Source organism: Cimex lectularius, unplaced genomic scaffold (genome assembly GCF_000648675.2).
Source record: "Cimex lectularius strain Harlan isolate CLEC.00 unplaced genomic scaffold, Clec_2.1 scaffold53, whole genome shotgun sequence".
NCBI lineage: Eukaryota > Metazoa > Arthropoda > Insecta > Hemiptera > Cimicidae > Cimex > Cimex lectularius.
In genome coordinates, this window is record NW_019392659.1 from 269,591 (window position 1) to 276,788 (window position 7,198).

Below are 7,198 nucleotides of genomic sequence, written 5' to 3' on the forward strand. Positions count from 1 at the left end.
GATATTTATTTAGAAATCGTGAGATGCGGTCTGGTGTGCTATAGGTTTCAGAAAAACATTTTCTTTGTCGTGCCAACGTTTCGATCTTTATTTAGATCATCTTCAGAGCTCAAAGTGTTTGTCTTCTGAGTAATTGTGCCATCCTTACGCACTCTCAACACGACACGCAAGGATGGCACAATTACACAGAAGACAAACACTTTGAGCCCTGAAGATGATCTCAATAAAAGATCGAAACGTTGGCACGATAAAGAAAATGTTTTTCTGAAACCTTTATCACACCAGACCGCATCACACGATTTCTAAATAAAACTCAAACTAATCTAGATTGGGGTCGATGGAGTACTTTTATAAATATTCCACCATCTACCCCGAACACACTCATACGCTCTGAACGTACGAGGGGCGATGATGACGTTATATTTCACCATCACCTCTCGCCATTCACCCTAATAAATAGCACTCAGACAATACATATAAACACACAACAAATAAGACATACTATATACAATAAAAAAAAAAAAAAAAAAAACAATTTTCCTCTAAATAGCGGAACAGGGGACCCACAAACCCGCTGCAGTGCTCGAGTACCATTTTCAGATTGGATGGCATGCCTACACGCTCCCTGTGGGGAGCCAAGGCATGACATGTTTCCAGTATGTGGGACATATCGAGCAACTTTTCTCTGCATAAGGGGCACCTGCGCGGGCTTTCTCCCAAGAGTAGGTGCTCGTGTGTCCTATTCTTAATCGCGTAAGGACGATTCCTTGTTTCCGGCTCAGGTTATCGGCGAGCCATTCACGAATCCACGCGCAAAAGCCTTTCGGACGACCCGGCCCACTGACGCTGCCAGCTTTCTTTTATCATGTTCTTTATTGCTAGCTTGGCGTCAGAGGGCCTGGTCGCGATGGTCCGGTCTGGAGATTAATATGTTATTATTTTTAATTATATTATCAGCTTCTATTTAAATATATAAATACTCAATTAATTATTCCCAATTTTTTCGAAATGAAAAATTGGTGTCACAGGCGGGATTCGAACCCACGACCTTCGGCTCAATACGCCGCTTCTCTACCACTTGAGCCACCGTGACTTCGATCCCCCATGCCACAAACTTCTCATCTCGACTCCCCGATTTTATTCCAATTGTAAGCAAATCGCGGCTTCATATAGAAAAACTTTTTATTAACGATTGTACTAGATTAGCGGGACTGTGTACGATTCACAGATGTGATTCTAGATTAATACTAAATGTTTAATTATTTTATCAGCTTCTATTTAAATATATAAATACTCAATTAATTATACACAATTTTTTCGGAATGAAAAATTGTGTATAATTAATTGAGTAGTTATGTTATTATTTATTATATAATATTTGTTATTACATAATAATATTTATATCATTTTGGTTGTAAGGAACCTACTCAAGCAGAGGTTGAAAAACTTCGAAACTATTTTTTTGTTAATTGTGTTTTGACAAGCATATTATTCTACATTTATAGATACTTTTTTCTATCTAGACAGTTGTTTGCTGTCCCTAATTATAGAAATGCATTAAATTGTTAAAAATTAACGTAATATACAGCACCATTATGACGAGAACCTGTATTTTGTTCGTTTACGACGGTCCACTTATACTCGCTTCGTTCTGCCAGAAGCTTTTCGGCCTTTTTCATCTTAAGTGTTAGATTTATCTGTAATTTTGGCTAATCTGTACGCTAATTGTGATTAGATGTGACCGTATGGATAAATACGCGAATTATTTGTTACGAAATTTATATGTTCAATTTCAACTTGCATCGTAATCTAGCAAAAATGGACGGACCCAGGAAAGTTTCTATCTGTACAACATGAGTTCATCCACTCGTAAACGGTCAAACACAATAAAATTAAATTCACTAATTTCGTGGTCCGCTTGACCAATTGATATATTACAATTAATTAAGGTTTTTTTTAGTTGAGATAAAGAAGTCAATGGCACGAGCGGGATTCGAACCGACCATCTTCGGCTTGATACACCGCTGCTCTACCACTTGAGCTATCGTGATCTCGATCCACTCGGAATGGCAAAAATGGCACTTGAAAAATGGCAAAAAGGAGGGAAAATTCAAAAGGTGCGGTTGAGATGGGAAGTTGGTGTCCGAGTGGATCGAGGTCACGATAGCTCAAGTGGTAGAGCAGCGGCGTATCAAGCCGAAGATCGTGGGTTCGAATCCCGCTCGTGTCATTGACGTTTTTTTATCTCAACTAAAAAATAAAATAAAAAACCTTAATTAATTGTAATAAAATTAAATTTGTAATTACATCCTTGGGTAAATGCTAGGCATGAGCATTGATAAAAAAACATCGATGGTCACCAATTCCTATCTTAATTAGGAAGTTGATTAATAACTTATATTTATTTTTTATTTTATTTTTCTAATTACAATCTGTAATTATTATTTACAATAGTAATTTGCGGATACATGAACTTATATACAACTATTAACATTGAGAGGAGCAGAATTTTATTCAAAATACCTCGCTGTTTTTCTTCGCTACTTTGGAAAACATCCATAATCCACCTAAGCCTAAAGCCAGAAATACACTTACCCGATGCTACGCCATTAGACTACAAACTACATGTATTAATGTCGTTATGTTAATTACAACATACTTTTTTTGATATAAACCAAATTAACTGTGATTAAAAATTAATTAGTTTTTATTTAAGAAATTAATTTTAACGGTTTGGTAGAAAATTAATCAAAACACCGGAATACGATTTTTTGATATAATGAATTTAACTAACAATTTATTGTACTCGCTTCGGCGGTACATATACTAAAATTGGAACAATTTATTACACGGTGTTGCTCATGAAATTGAATTAACAATTTATTTCATAGTTTTGTTCGTAAAATTACACCATTTTCTAATGTCGGGGGGCATCAGAACAGGACACTCATGTTTTCTTGTAGTTTATTTCAAACTAAGTACATTTAATTTTGTCGTTATATTAATTACAACATGTTATTTTAATGTAAACCAAATTAACCAAGATCAAAAATGCATAAGTTTTTATAAACATTGTTTAATTAGATGGTTAGGAGTAACTTTATTTAAAACAATTAATTTTAACGAACAATGTTTTAGATGGTTGTGCTCATAAAATTTTAACTAACAATTTATTACAAGGTTTTGCTCAAAAAAGTGCATTAAGAACAAAAGATGCGTTGCGATTGTGATAGTGATTATTGTGATAAACGCTGTGGACTGTACGCGACGTGTACTTGCGTCGGATAGATGTGCACACCCCACCAAAACGTGGCAATGCGTCGGGTAGCATCGGGTAGCGTCGCATGGCGTAGCATCGAGTAAGCGTGCTCCTGGCTTTATTTCTGTCCCTTGCTCAAAAAAAGTTAAACGTTTAACATGTTCGTAACTACAATCAACCATATCCTTAATTTATTAGAATTAATGTATCCAAATTTTAAAATGAAACTCTACCACATCTTCTCCGGAACGCAATTATAAAAACCTAGCTTCAAAGCCAATTTATCTTCTAACCGATTTCTGGTCTTCAAAATAATCCAGCTTTGGAAAATAATCGTTCAGAGGAAACATATATACCACTAAAGCAACTCAACAACCGCTGGGAGGTTCTGATGGGTCACTGTCATATCGGAAGAATATGGGTCATATTCACAAAAGTGAAAATTTGGAAAAACTGAAACAATTTATAAAACATCGATAGCCCATCATCAATGGTCAAAAACAACGGAACAGTAACATTGATAGAAATGATAAATGATGGAGTGAGTGTGGTGTTCAATCCTTCTTCAAAATGATAGTTCCTACTCACAGTAAATTGTTTTCCAACGATCCGGATTTCGAGCTTTTACGTCATCATCAGTTTGAAGGAGTTCTACAACCACGTCTCTCGACATGAATTGCAAAAGTGAACCCGCCGACACCCCCGCCAACGCGACGTTCCAATTAGCAGCTGATTTTTTAATGGTGCTCAATTTGAACGTGCGAAACGCGGATATTATAACACAATATTATACTAGTAAATACTGTTAGAAATTAATTATAAATTAGTGATTAAAGATAAAAGATAGAAAATTAAAATGATTCCTTAATTTTTTATTTATTTAGAAATCGTGAGATGCGGTCTGGTGTGATGTAGGTTTCAGAAAAACATTTTCTTTGTCGTGCCAACGTTTCGATCTTTATTGAGATCATCTTCAGGGCCTGGGATTTACAAACATTGTTTACATATAACAACATATATATGAGTTGTTCACGAACGCCCCCGAAACTATATGGATCTGAAAAACACATAAACCCGAACACCCTCTAAGACCCATAAATTCATTTGTAAACTCACCCACATATAACATGACAAAATATCTAACCAATATACTCAACAACATCACAAATAACACATATAATGTAAATGATTCATTTCATTTCATTAACAAAATTTATAATATTCACATCCCCTCACACTACTCTCTCATATCCCTAGATGTTTCATCATTGTTTACTAACATCCCAATAGACACAGCACTGAACATTATTAAAGATAAATGGCCCAACATAAAACCACACACAACTCTATCAAAGAACACGTTCATTACAATGATCCGACACTGTTGTGTTAACGGATATTTTACATAAGACAATCAATTTTATAAACAACTATTTGGTATAGCCATGGGTAGCAACCTAGGCCCGATACTGGCAGACATAATCATGACACGTCTACTAAATACAGCTATTCATCTCACCATCCCCTTCATACAATAATAAACACGGCCAAAGAATGATTACCTTAAGCCATGAATCCTTCCACCACAAAAACATAAAGATATACAAACAGATCCTCCAAAACAATCTCTACCCTAAACACATAATTAACAGAATAATCAACAATTGCAACTCAACACTAACACCATCCACTATTACTAATAATACTACATTAAATCTATCGAATACAAACAAACCAGCATACATTTTCATACCATTCATCCAAGGCCTATCACATAAATTAAACACATTTCTCTTATCCGATAACTTCAAAATAGCTTTCAAAAATTATAAAACAATTCAAACACTTTTTTTCCAAAATTAAAGATCCCACATCAATAACAAATAAATCTGACGTAATCTACAAGATCAACTGTTTAAACTGTCCGGCAACTTACAACGGTCTTACATCCCAATATCTGGACAACAGAGTAAAGCAACATTTCTATGATTGCAAAAAATCTAAGTAAAATCCTACAGCACTCGCTACCCACCATCTTGAACACCAACACAATTTCGACTTCAAAAATCCAAAAGTATTACACACAGAACAAAACAAACAAATGTAATTTCTTAGAAATGGTTTATATCAATCGAGATAAACACAGCATCAATTAGAGAACAGATACATGTAAACTCAGTCGCAGCTACGCCAATATCATTAATCAAATTCAATACAGATAGCATACCGATATCACCACATTACTTTCCACACATCAAATATTTTTCACATAGTCTAATTGTCCAACAATTTCGCTTTCCTTTTCCTATTTATCCCTTTCTATATAATCCTGAAAGTATAAACTGACCGAACAATTACCAACACATTTTTTCCCTTCGTCGGCTCTTTTCACCTCAAAAAAGCCGACGCCTTATAGAAAAATGTCTTTTCTATACCGACACCCTTCCCCCCCCCTACAAAATCCAACGTATATAAACACAAAATAGCAAAATCTCACTGGCACTCTCGACACGCAAGAATGTCACAATTACACAGAAGACAAACACTTTGAGTGAGTAGAAATACTTTGATTGAATATAAAAATATATATATTTTGCAATGTAAATTCACTTTTCCCATCCAAAATGTAATTGTTATATGTAAACAATGTTGGTAAATCCCAGGCCCCGAAGATGATCTCAATAAAGATCGAAACGTTGGCACGATAAAGAAAATGTTTTTCTGAAACCTACATTACACCAGACCGCATCTCACTATTTCTAAATAAATATGGATTAACGGTCACTAATCACCACACATGATACCTTAATATTATTAACTATAAAAATAATAACGATTAAAGTAATTAATTTAATTAATTGGACGTTTAATATTATTTATGTACATATTTAAAATGGGAGGTAGATCAAAATCGGTTATATTATTAATTCATTTATCACCGTGTTGAATTTTACATTTTTTAATTTCAAATTTCTCAAACCAATCTAGTTCTTTTCCTTTGTTGACACTACGTAACACTGTTGTATTTAAATTTGAATTGAAATGATGTTTTGTTTCTTTTAGACGGTCCTTAAATTGCGAAAATTTGTTCGATTTAGGCAAGTGTTCTTTAATTCTCGTTTTTATTTCTATACCGCTTTGTCCTATATATTTAATATCACAATTATTACAATTGAGTTGGTAAAACAGGCTTTTTGCCAAGTTGTCTACCTTGTACTTAGGTTTTGAGAGGATGTTGTTTAGTGACCCCGTACTTCTAAAAGCTATTGTAACAATGTTTGTTCAGTAACATGAATGTTTTCTAAACATCGACCTTCCCTGCTCATCCCTAGTAATGCACGTTTCTCCAAAATAATCCGAGTGAATACAAAAGCAAAATTTGAATGCATCAAACCTGCCGGCAAAAAAACATGTCTCTTGGTACAGATTTATCATTTTTTGTGTGTAACTTTTACCAATTTTATCTTAAGCGGTTCTTTGCAAGCGTTCTTTCTGATGGAAAATGAGGAAACTTCAGAAACAAAACCGCAAATCTCGTTGAAGATCCTATTCTTATTATTTACTATCGGAAAGGGAAACTTTTACTTTCCACGGGAAAATTCGATTTAGGTAACAGCACTGACTTTTCACCTGGGCGCGGTTTGTATTGAAAGGCGAATCGGGCCAATTCTGAGGGCCGGGAGGGCAACTATCATCCTCGCAAGGAACGGAGGAAGGAAGTTTAATCAAAACTTAGCTCGCCGCTGCCTGTGAATCGGGACTTGCGAGATCTCTTCTTTTATTCTGGTATCTCCAATTTCCACTTTGTCAAACCAGCACAATTCCTCTTTTTTGGAGAGAGAGCGAGAAAGAGAAGGCAAGAGGTTGATAACGCGCTGTTACGCCATTTTGCCGGATCTTACTTTTGAAAAATTGAGACTAAATTAAAAAAAATTAAAT